Source organism: Tursiops truncatus, chromosome 2, assembly GCF_011762595.2.
Source record: "Tursiops truncatus isolate mTurTru1 chromosome 2, mTurTru1.mat.Y, whole genome shotgun sequence".
NCBI lineage: Eukaryota > Metazoa > Chordata > Mammalia > Artiodactyla > Delphinidae > Tursiops > Tursiops truncatus.
In genome coordinates, this window is record NC_047035.1 from 72392058 (window position 1) to 72404744 (window position 12687).

A 12687-nucleotide genomic window follows, 5' to 3' on the forward strand; every position below is an offset into this window, starting at 1 on the left:
TCCTCCTTCTTGTATTTCCCTTACTATTTTTTAAAATAATTTTTTCATAATTCTCTTCCACTCTGTTTCTCACGAGCCTGAAGCACCTTTAGAAGATTTGAAAAGAAGAGGGGAATAAATTAAAAACCCTTCCAAAAGATGTGCCTCTGTGAGTTCCGATAAAAGACTGTGTTTGTCCCCAGCATCTTAATATTTGCATTAAATTGTACTTGCCTAGAATTATCAGCCCGTCTCCTTCTATTAGATAGCCTCTTCCCTTCAAGCACTTACTATATTCTATGTATTCCTGTACCTTTAACCACCTAATCACCATAGTAGGTCCTTGATAAGTAATTTGTAATTGAAGAACTGATTTCTTCTTTGTCCTACCTCTTTGATGCCCTCTACAAAGACTATATCTGATTTATCTGAACTCAAATCTTTATAGAATCCCAGTCATGTACAAAACTCTGTGATACATGCTCCAGAAAAAAATAAATAAATAAATAAACTAGTGTCTTTAGAAAAGTCTAAAGGGAAAAATAAAATGAATGTACACTAACTAATAAAGACAAAAGTTTGGGTTTGGGGGGCAGAGTTAGAACATACCTATCAGTAGACATAATAATATTATGAGTCATTCTTCACTTTCCTGTCTGTGTAATTATAGACAAATATGTGAAAGACAACATTGACAGTCAACACCAAAGAGAACAGATGTCTACCATGACATTTGTCCCACACGCACGAGCTGTAAATGTATAATGAGAAGTCTTTAGAGCTCAGACAGAGAGGTGGAGCATATTTGGCTGAGGGGGCAGGAATGGCTTTCTTAGGAAGGTTTTGTTTTGTTTTGTTTCGTCTTCCTTGCGGCACGTGGGCCCCTCACTGTTGTGGCCTCTCCCGTTGCGGAGCACAGGCTCCGGACGCGCAGGCTCAGTGGCCATGGCTCACGGGCCCAGCCGCTCCGCGGCATGTGGGATCTTCCCAGACCGGGGCATGAACCCGTGTCCCCTGCATCGGCAGGCGGACTCTCAACCACTGCACCACCAGGGAAGCCTGGAAGGTATTATTTTAAGTGGACCTGCAAGGATGGGTAGAATGTCATCAAGAAAAGATAAGAGCATAATCTTACATGTGGAGAAAAAAAAAAAAAAAACTAGAACCATCAATGTATAGAAAGGAATGTGGGGAAAGGCTTAGTGTTTGAATTGGTAGTTTGGCCAGGAGATTGGAGTGGAAGATTGATAGGACTCTATCAAAGCTAGAGTCCCAGAGGCTGCGCCATCATTGAACCTCAAGAAACAAATACTGCTTCCTAGATTTTCTGTGGAAGCATCTGTATGATACCAACTGGTGGTTAAAGCCCCAGATGGGTCTCTTTAGGAGGAAAGAGTTTGAGTCAGTTGTCTCCTGTGTCTTGCATTCTTAATAAATTGGGACATTTACATTATATACCAAGTGCTCAATAATTATTTACTGACAGACTATTGAGCCTTCTAAAATATACTAAACATCAGCTACAAACTAAAAATAAGTACAGAGCCTTCTCTAATATTTGCATATTAGCCCACAGAAGCCAGAGCTTTTAAACTCCCTAGCAACCATACCAGACAAGAGCCTGGTCGAAGTAAATTACGTTCTTGGATCCAGTTCGTGTGTGTGTGTGTGTGTGTGTGTGTGTGTGTGTGTGTGTGTGTGTGTGTGTGTGTGTGTTGGGGGGCTTCCCCGCACCATAAGCAATTCTTGGACAACAGCAGGGTGTCTGAGAATTCAACTCAAATTCTATTATCTACCTGGAAATAGCATCAGATTCCACAGGTTGAGGGCTCAGTCCTACAAGACTGCCACCTTCCTCCCCCACAACCCCCCTTCAGATGGCAGTCGAAAGCCCAGGTTTTACCTGGTGTTTCTGACCAACTGGCTATAAATCAGAGGTTCCCATGACCCCCTCCTCAAATTAGATTAATTTGCTAGAGCAGCTAGAACTCAGGAACATTTTACTTACTAGATCACCAGTTTATTATAAAAGGATATGACTCAAGAACGGTCAGATGGAAGCGATGCATAGGGCAAGCCATGGGGAAAAGGCGGGGAGCTTCCATGCCCTCTCGGAGCGTGCCATTCTCCCCATGTCTCCTTGTGTTCATCAACCCAGAAGCTCTCTGAACACTGTCCACTTGGGTTGTTATGGATGCTTCATTTCATAGGCAGGGTTGATTAAATCGTTGGCCATTGGCAATTGGCTCAACCTCCATCCCCTCTCCCCTCCCCAGAGGTCAGAGGGTGGGACTGAAAGTTCCAACCCTCAAATCACATGGTTGACCCCATTGGCAACCAGCCCCCAACTACTTTGGAAAGTAGGTGCTTTCCAAAAGCCAGTTCATTACTATAACAAAAGCTACTTTAATCACTCTCAACGCTTAGAAATTTCCAAGGGTTTGGGGAGTTCTGTGCCAGAAATGGGACAAGGACCAAACATATATATATATTTCTAATTATAAATAACAATATCACAACAGTGTATGCAAATAGTTTTAGAAAAGTTTAATATTTTTTACCAAATTGCTTTTTGTGTGAGATATCTAGAAATGTGTTATTTTATTGTACTGTATAATTAAGAAAACTAGCATACTTTAAAAATACATATATTATCCCAGAAATTAACTACCTATACTATTATTTACGTATGTATTTATTCAAAATATGCATATTGAATGCCAAATGTGAGTCAGGTTCTAAACAAGGTTGAGGTGAGTGTGAAGATAACTGAGATAGGATTCCTGTTCATAAAGGTTCACAATTTAGGATGCAAAAAAAGAAAAGAACAATGGAAGGTTTCCACAAATACTGCCACTAACAGTGTTGAAACTAGGTAATCCCTTATTTTTAACAATTGAAGGGTCTGAGAGATCAAATTTTCTTTTAGACAAATTATATATTTAGTATTTTATTAAAACATTTATTGATTTTATAATAAGAAAAATAGCATTTTTAAATTATAATGTAATCATTGGACCTAAGGATAAAAATAAACAATTTGGAAAGAAACATTTTAATAAAACAATGGAAATACGTGGAAAGACAAATGATTTTGTAGAAGAATTCCTTCTCTCTCAATAAATGTCATAATTGAACACAAATGTATTATTGTTAAATCATAGAAATAATTAAGCAAAAAGACTATTTTATATCAATTTGAAATAAATCCAGCCTATAATTGGTCTGATAATTTACTTTCAGAACTAGGTCAGAGGATTTAAAGATCAATCTGGTGGACTGTATCCTCATGACTGCCAAGAATGAAAATATCTCTAGAATCACTAAATGACCGTTTCACATATCCTCTTCCCATTTTCATTGATCTGAGTTCTTTATGTAGCCATACATATAAACCACATATGTACCCAATTTCTTTAATTTTTTTTCAAAATGCCTTTCGGGTCTGATGCAGAATGAATAGTATTTAACCCAGAGGGTAAATTTTTTTGTCATAATTTCAGTGCAGGTGGGAAGAGTGTTTGAGAATGCCATTGTTTCTTGCTATCATTTCACATCCACAACTTAGAGGTTTCCACAAAGGGTCTTTATAGTTCACCCTTTTGGAAAAATGGCTAGATCATAAGGAGTTAACATAGTTTAAGACTTGAAAGAGAAAAATGTTCCTAGCAAAAAAAGGCTTACAGCAAAATAATGAGTGCCAAGGTTGAAGCTGCTCTTTCTTGCTTTAGTGCTAGAGCTGCATTATTCACAACTGCCAATCAGCTAATCTGAAAAGAATTTGTTCTTTACTGCATTTCTCCTTTATTGCTCCCACCCCACTGGTCTGGTGTACATTGCCTGCAGCTAGAAGGGTTTAGAAATAGCTCCTAAACAGACAACAAATGCTGGTCTCTGAATCGAAGGGCAGTGGACGCTGTGGAGAGAAAGCGCTTTTGCTCACCCCCATTTCTTTTTCACATTTAGCCTTTGCTACCGCAATCCTGAAAAGCTCAGGCCATTGCAAAAGGAGAAATTGCCTGTCAACTTCTGAAAATTCAATACTGAGCTTTTACTGAAGATTTGGGGTGCAGGACTGGTTGCAGCTTCCTGAAATATTGGTGGTTCAAAAAAGAAAAACACATTTTTAAGACTACAGGAAATAAATTTTAACAAATGCTGTGGCCACTGCCTAACCTGATCACCATTATGTGTGAAGTGAGGGAATTAGATATCATGATTTACAGTTGAAAACAAAGAGCCCTGCAGAAGACGAGATCCATGTTCTGCAGTTACCCCTCCACTGACATTTGGAGCATCCTTGCAAAGGCTTGCCCTGTTGTTACGCCAGATGTGCGCATGAGTGCACACAAGAGCAATGTTAGTAGGCATATAAAAATAGATATACGTATAAATAATTTCAGATGTATCTTTTAACCAGCAAGGAGTAGTACCCTGGCAAATTTGATTAATGCCCCAGGGTACCTTTTTCCCCTTAGTATATTCATGAAGCACCAGCTAAGAAGGTTGGAATTTATGTAGGTCTACTGGGGAGTAATTATCACTCAATGCATTAGCAGTGAAAAATCAGAGATCATTGCCAGCTTTCCTCACTTCCAAAGCAAGGCTAAACATTCTCTCAGAGTGAGTCAAACGGTCTTTGTTAATTTCGTGTACTAATTCGCCAAGTGGCAATGCAGTAGTGACACTGGCTTGTTGCAGATATTTCCATTCTGAGGAAAACACAGCTATGAGAGGCTGTATTTTTGAAACATTTTAAACCAGAAATTGCTGCATGCTCCAGACAGGCACACACACCCAGGAGATGTCTGGCTGGCAGGCTCTCAGATAGGTGAAGGATGTGTGGATTGGGCCCGAGCTGGTTTCGTTTTGCTGCTGTTGTTAGTTCTGAGCTGAAGTGCGCAGATCCGATTAGATTATTGGGGCAGGCTGGGGTGAGGTTGCCCCACTATGGTTAACTCAGATGCATTGCTAATTCTACCTCTAATCCCACACCAGTCCAATTAGACACCGGAGCTTCTTTGCCAGCTGCAGCATCACTGTCAGCTCCTGGTGACATGCCCAGCACCCAGTCGCTCAGCAGAGCCCCCTGAGCTGCCAAGCCAACTCCCCTTTCACTGCTTCCCTGCCACATTCACCCAGCCCTCCACAGCCCCTACCGCAAACTCACTGATCTGCTCCCTGCCTCTCCTCTAGTCCCATTGCTCCATATTGTTTTGTTTTGTTTTTGCGTTACGCGGGCCTCTCACTCTTGTGGCCTCTCCCGCTGCGGAGCACAGGCTCCGGACGCGCAGGCCCAGCGGCCATGGCTCACGGGCCCAGCCGCTCCGCGGCATGTGGGATCCTCCCGGACCGGGGCACAAACCCGTGTCCCCTGCATCGGCAGGCGGACCCTCAACCACTGCGCCACCCGGGAAGCCCCCATTGCTCCATATTAATTCAGCCTCCTAGGGAGTAGTAGGAGACAAGGTGGTCAGGGGTACTGCAGACCGTGGGCCATAGTGCAAAGAATCAGATACAGCTCAGCTTCAAGCCAACCGAGCCACAGTGTAGCCCTGAGGAATGGGGGCAGCCTCCAGTGTCCTAATAAGAAAAAAAATAATTGAATCATTTAAAAGACCGAATGGTCCCAAAATAGTTATGCCATTTTATTTTGGGGTCAGAGGCAGTTCATTTGTTAAGATGCAGCAATGAGAACCCAATGAATGCATCATCTTATGCTCCTGAGAGAATTTGCCTCCCTCGCCACCATGAGTAGTATATATAATGCCATTTAAATGTGGTTTCGTTAGAAATGAACTATATCCACATGACTAAAATGCCCATGCACATGTGTGTCTATAAATACTATACCTAGAGAGGTAGAGAGTGAGAAGAGGAGGGGGTGGGGGTGGGATCGGGGTTGGGGAGAGCCCTGGAGAGCGCAGGCGCATGCACTGTACGAAAAGGGGAAAAAAAACATCCGAAGGACTCACTGCAGTGCAGTTTTACATACAGGCTTGTAGGAGCAACCGGAATGTTATTAGACCATAAAAGCACATCAGGCTGATTTATGGTTTCTGATCAAGGTTTCTGTGAAAATTACTCTGCATCACCGGCTCAAGGTGACTGCTACCATTAATGTGTGGAAAATAAATGAGATGGGGAGGTTGATAGCAGATGAAGGGAAGGAAGCGCAAGGCAGTTTACACAGCACAGGTTCCCCATCTTGTTTTACAGTGCAGAGAAGGCTGTCATCAAAATGATTGCTCTGGGGCAGGAAAGGCAATTCTGGGTAATTAGATCTTATGGCTTGTAGCCGGTTCTTTCTTACAACGAATGGATCAGGATGGTAGGGCGAATGCCTGCTTTCTGCATACCATCTTTTCTGTTTTCTGCTCATATTCAGACAGCATAGTTTAAATTTAGGAGGAAAAACATTGTAATACTGTTTTCCTGACTCCGTTTGATTTTAATAGTTTTCATTCCCGGTCTACGGTTTTCCCGACTCTATTTGTCTCTAATAGAATTCATCTCTCCCCAATAAATAATCTTCCAAATTGGAGACTTTCCAAGAGAATTGGTGTCTGGAAATATTTTATATATGATCTGATGGCAACAAAAGAGTTTCGCTGGCCTTTCCATTCCTGCCCTGTTTATAATTCATCACCAAAGCATTTCGTAGATGAAATGCCCTGCTGCTTATTTCAGTATAAACAAATAGCATATATCCCAAGATCTTCATATGAGGTAGTTGCTGCAAAAGGCATAAAAGCTGTTTGCTTGCAAAATGCCCTAATCTCCCTCTCTTTTTCCTTTGTTCTTTTAGTCACTGTGAACTCTGCTTGAGCGTTTGCTTGTACTGGGTGTCTTCGTATTGACTTAGAGTTGGGATTTGGTCTCTATTCCAGGATTTTGATTCTTTATGCAGGTAGAGAACCCTGCCTTTTGGAATGCTTGAGATGAAACTGAGTAGATTAAAAGATTTTCAAATCTCTTTTTTACTACACCCCTTTCTCTAGCTCTTAAAACTTGCCCTCTGGTGCTTCTGTCTAGCATTACACATCTGGAACACACCAGTGTCTGCTCTCATAGCTGGCTTCTGCTGCACTGGTGGCCATTAAGAGACATGGCTCCACGGAAACCCACGGACCAAGAGACACTCAGCCCATTTAGCCAGGAAAGAACAGAGACCTGCGTTTTCCCTCACCCTATGTTTTTAAGTAAGTTTTTCACTTTAGTGACACATCTCACTCTAAATGCCCATCTTTGTGTTACAGCAGGGCTGGATTGAGACACACACACACCCAGAAATACTACCTCAGACAGACATTCAGCATTGATGCTTCTTACCCGTGTTGTCAAGGATTCTGTTTCAAAAGCTCAAATGCAGTCACCAGCCTACCCCCAAAATACAAGGTACAAAAAGGTTTAATTGAAGGAAGGGATTCTAATATCCGTACAGCATTTTAAATTCTTCAAAAAAGCTCTCACTCAACCCATGTCTTTTGATCGTCACAGTGGTGGTAAGAGACCACTAAGACTGTCATTATGATTTCCATCTTACAAATGGAAATGTAAGCTCAGAGAAGTTACTTGTTTTGCCTGAAATCATTTCAGTCATAGTAGCAGAGCCAACTCTCATTTTCCTTACCTTTATCTAGGTAGGCTACTGTAGTTTAAAAAAAAAAAAATCATTGTCCTGGGAGAAAACAGACTGCTGTTCTTGTAGTGACTCTGTTATGAACAAGAGGCAAGACACCAGGCAAGACTCCTAACTTCTTTGGTTTCCTTGGTTTGCTCAATTTAATATGGACTAGAAATTTTCTATAGTACCGTCTAGAACTCTCCTTTCTATTTTCAAAATCTTTCTCAGGAACCACACCAAGTAGGGATGAATAACCAGTCACTGTCAGCATCTAGGAAAACAGAAAGGGACTGTCTTCCCAGTTATTACCTTTCTCATCCCCAACATGCATACACACATACAAGCCCCTCCCCCTCCCCCCAACTATTCTGTTTAGAAGATCAAAGTTTAAGATGAGAGAGAAGCCACTCCAATTCTTAAGAGTATATGAGTATCCTAAAATGCCCGTTTCATTTTAAGATTAAAATTTAGCTCTGAAAATAATTACTAAAATCCATATAGAGGAGAGGGCACATCTAGAGGTCCCAGAGGAACGTGTGCCACAGCAGAGCATCATCTGAGACGCTGCCAGCTTGCTATTGCTCCGTGGCAATGGCACAAGCTGAATGAATCTAATATCTCTCCCCTCATATGGGGTCATCCCCCCATTATGCAGCTTCATTTAATTTGGCTGACGCTACCTTTTACAGCAAATGATTCTACAGTTTGCTCGTTTCTTTAGCTTCAAAAGGATTATTTAGTTGACCTTCAGAAAGGTCCATTTGTAAACTCAAGGATAATGGCAGGGTATTTGGAATTCAGCCATCTATGAGTGTATGGGGATATTAAGGGGGAAAAGCCACTTTGCTGCTTCAGAAAACAAATATTTTGACTGGGAGATGGAGAGTCACTTGATCACAGATATCCCCTCCTTCAAAAACATCTATTTCCGAAAATGGTCCCTGTGATGACCTCAATATATTTTATTGGATTTCTATGGCCTGTTTCGGCTACAAAACTTGACTGGTGTTTCAGTAACTGCACGAGGCTTGGCGCAGAGTTCTGAGTTCCAGATGGGGTAGAATCCCATTCTCAATCCTGTCTTCCCTGTCTAAAGCCCAACTCCCTTTTCCCCTTCCTTCCTCCGAGGAGATGAAATATTTAAGGACCAAAATGAAACCGGAAGCATCACTAAGAAAAAGCACTGCAACTTTGTCACACAGAAAATATTTGGGAAGCCCTCAGGGTGTGACCACACTGACCGTAAGTCACAAAAAGGTGGAGGGAAAACTCAGTGCCACACCGCTGCCTGAGCCCAGCGACCAGCTGCTCTGAAGTCTGCCAATTACCCTCCGGTTTGCTCCGGTGGATCAGAGGCAATTGCTTTAGCTAATAACGATGAACACTGCATATCTGACTTCACACAAAAGGCACTAAAATCTACCGCCTGGCTGAGAGAACCACACAAGTGTCCTGGTGACACATATGTGTGTGTTTTAGAGGAACAAATGAGTCAGAGGGAGAATGGCAAGAGATGGGGACCACCCTTCTATTGCACAAAACTTAAGCTATCTCTTCTCCTTTGCCCCCAGACAACAAGCAGTGTAGCTAAACTGCTTAAATCTCCATTCTTCATCATACATAAAGCAGACATTATCTCCTTCCATTAAAAATCCTGCCTTTTCTTTCAGACAACCAGCTAGAAATAAAATGCCACACTTTCTTTCCTTTAAGGAAACACATCATGGTAGGCGTGTTTAAATTTAGGGCGATGGATGGCAACAATTTGCCTCTCAGCCGTTGAAGCCCAAAACCTCAGGCCTGTGCATTTCCTCAGAGAACCAGTGCTTACACAGTGGCCTTGTGTTTTGTCGCTTTTGCTGTACAAATGCCCAGCAATTTTTTAAGTACTGTAATTTTGAAAGTTTCCAGAAGACATCATCTAGTGGCCAGTCAGACAAAAGAGGCAAGAATGACAAAGCCCTTCAATGAGCAGGTCAGAATCTTTCCAAAATTTACATGATAAACACAGTTTACCACAAGGAAGATTTCATTGTCCTTGTATTCCTTACTCATTTAGTAAACCCTTATAGAAAACTTTTCTAACTATGCAGCTGTTATTTGTACAAGAGAACCTGTCTCAAAAAGTACCCTTGTCCACAGAGTGCGAAGAGAAGTTATTGCTATTAACCATTTTTAGGACAACCGGTTGTAGCAGGTTGTGAATGTTCAAGGTTGTTTTTGGTTTTTTTAAATTATTTATTTATGGCTGCATTGGGTCTTCATTGCTGTGCACGGGCTTTCTCTAGTTGCGGCAAAGGGGGGCTACTCTTCGTTGCGGTGCGCGGGCTTCTCATTGCGGTGGCTTCTCTTGTTGGGGAGCACGGGCTCTAGGTGAGTGGGCTTCAGTAGTTGTGGCTCGCGGGCTCTAGAGCGCAGGCTCAGTAGTTGTGGCACATGGACTTAGTTGCTCCGTGGCATGTGGGATCTTCCTGGACCAGGGCTCGAACCTGTGTCCCCACTGGCAGGTGGATTCTTAACCACTGCGCCACCAGGGAAGCCCTCAAGGTTGTTTTGATACAGAAATTAAATATTTTTTTACTTCCTTTGTTGCAGAAGCTTGTTTAAAATTAAGTGTTTCTTGCCTTCAAAGAGAACAAAATTTATCCTTTGACTAACTTTTGTTATAAAGCCTCAACGAGATCTGTTGCAAAAGGAATGGTGAGATATTATGGAGCAGGCAAAAAAAGAAAGGATCAGGTACAAGCATGATCAGTAGGGAGCGTTCGTATCTTCCTGACAGACACTGTTTGGGCGTCCAGAAATTGTCTGGGAACTAGATCAACACAGCAGATCACTCAGCCATCCCATGCACCAACTGTCAAGCTGGAGTCCACTCTATTATTTCTGGAGAGAATTTCTCTTTACTTCTAAGCAACAACTTGCCCAGAGATGGCCCAGCTGGTATGATGCTCATCCAAGTCCACGAATATGCTGGGTTTCCATGAGACTTAATCTGTGAGAACCCCACCATTCTCCACACATACCACTAGGACCCTGATCACCTGAGAGCTCAAGACAAGAAGCATGGGGTCAAGACACACAGGAAGGCAGCAATGAATGGAACCAGACAGAAACCTACTTGAGCCTAAGGCAGTGCTTCTCCTCTCAAGGAAAAGAAATTCTTAGATTTCACAGGTAGTTCAGCCCATTTGTCACGATAGAAGAGCTGGTTGGGATTTGAGAACAGGCAACCTTTATTTGCTGTGCTTATCTCCATCGGAAACTCACTGCCCTATTAGGTGGAACCATATAAAATTTCAAATGGTCAACCATTTTTGGTCCACTAAAATGGCAATTTTATGTTGTTTAACATAATCAGACTCTGGGGACCTGGGAAGCCAGCCAGTGGTGGAACTTCTATATAAGACTATAGAATTTCTATATAAGACTTAGAAGTGTTATTCTGGTGGAGGATGGCAGAGACGTATAAGAAACTTACAAAGAAACTTCATTTGCTTAGAAAACATACTACTTTTACTTAGATTACATGTTTACTTAGAATGCTCCCCTCCTGCTGTTGTCGCCTGGCCATCCTCACCGCGGCCACTGATTCCAGTCACTGGGACTGTTCCTTCTATCACATACATAACTAAAAACATATATGGGCTTTTTTTTTTTTTTTTTTTTTTTTAGATTTTGCCTTCGGAGTCTTTATTTTCTTTCTGTTCACCTCTTCTTATACCACAATGACTTTCACTATCACACCAAGATATGAGATTCCCCAAATGAATATACACGCTACATATCTTCCTCAAATATTCCTTCAGGCTTTTTTTTTTTAACAATTTTACCATTAAGCTCAACATGTCCCATTCCAAACTCTCCACTTTCTCACTTTATTCAAATAGAGAGTATTTCAATCCAAGTCCCATTACGTGGCTCTCAAATTCATTTTTTCTGAACTGGGCATTTCCTACTGAGTGGAACTGTGCTCTGACTGCTCACATCACTCCTAGTCACCCAGGTGCGGAACTTTATCCAGGTCCTTGGGATTTCTCTCCCATCTTTCCCTGCACCTTGTTACCAAGTCCTGATTTGCCCTCACTCCACAAATCTCGTTTCTTTTTATTAATTCAGCAATGTAAATGCTTTCTTTGTCCCACTCTCTCTACCAGTTCTTCCTTTTCTTTTTCTTCCCCTGCATACTGCTGTAGTTCAGGCCCTATTGCCTTCCCACTGACTTGCTTTAAATAAGACCATTCCCTACATTGCTGCCAAATTAGTATTTTTCATCGTTTTTACATTTTGTGGATCTGACCCAAAGATGAATGATTCTTTAGCAAATAAGATGGAAAAAAAGAGGAAGAAAAATGGAAACTGGCATGAGGCTGGTCACCAAAAGCAAGAGAGAACACCACAGATATCGGGAAGATCATAGTATGCATAGTTTTCCAAGGGCATGGCAGGCTCAGTCAGGATTCAGGCATAGACAGAACCAGAGTTTCCAAGAGGGAAAATCGGGTTCCCATTAGAAATAAAAATGGGAATGATAGGTATCTCCAGGGGTTGTAGAGGGTGGCCAAGGCTAGGTCCCACTGGATTTAGGGGTAGAGATGCTAACTCTGTTGTAATATTCCTTGGTTTTTATTTAGTCTGGTATGAGAACCTGGGCAGGGTTGTATTTTGAGGGAGGAAGTTAAGTAGGTCCAGTTTTGTGGAACTAGGGAAATCATGCAGAGGCTGATAAACCTACTATTTCTCTGCCCCCAAAACACTCAGACTTTTCATTGCCTTTAATTGTCAATGAAATCCTCCCTATGTCCCTCCTGTCTTTCTAGCCTTGCCTTCAACAACTCCCCTACATATACCTAAGAATCCATCCAGCCTTCAAAATGCCCACATTTTCTACTTCATGCCTTCATGGTTTCCTCTCCCTGTAATGCTCTTATGCCCTGGTGTGTGCTATGCAAGATATTGAATACTACCCACCATTCAAGTGCTGCCTCAGATCCCAACTCCTCCCAAAAGTATTCCTGATTTCTCTTTCTGAACTTTCATTGTTAGTTTATAGAAATGCAAGAGATTTCTGTGCATTAATT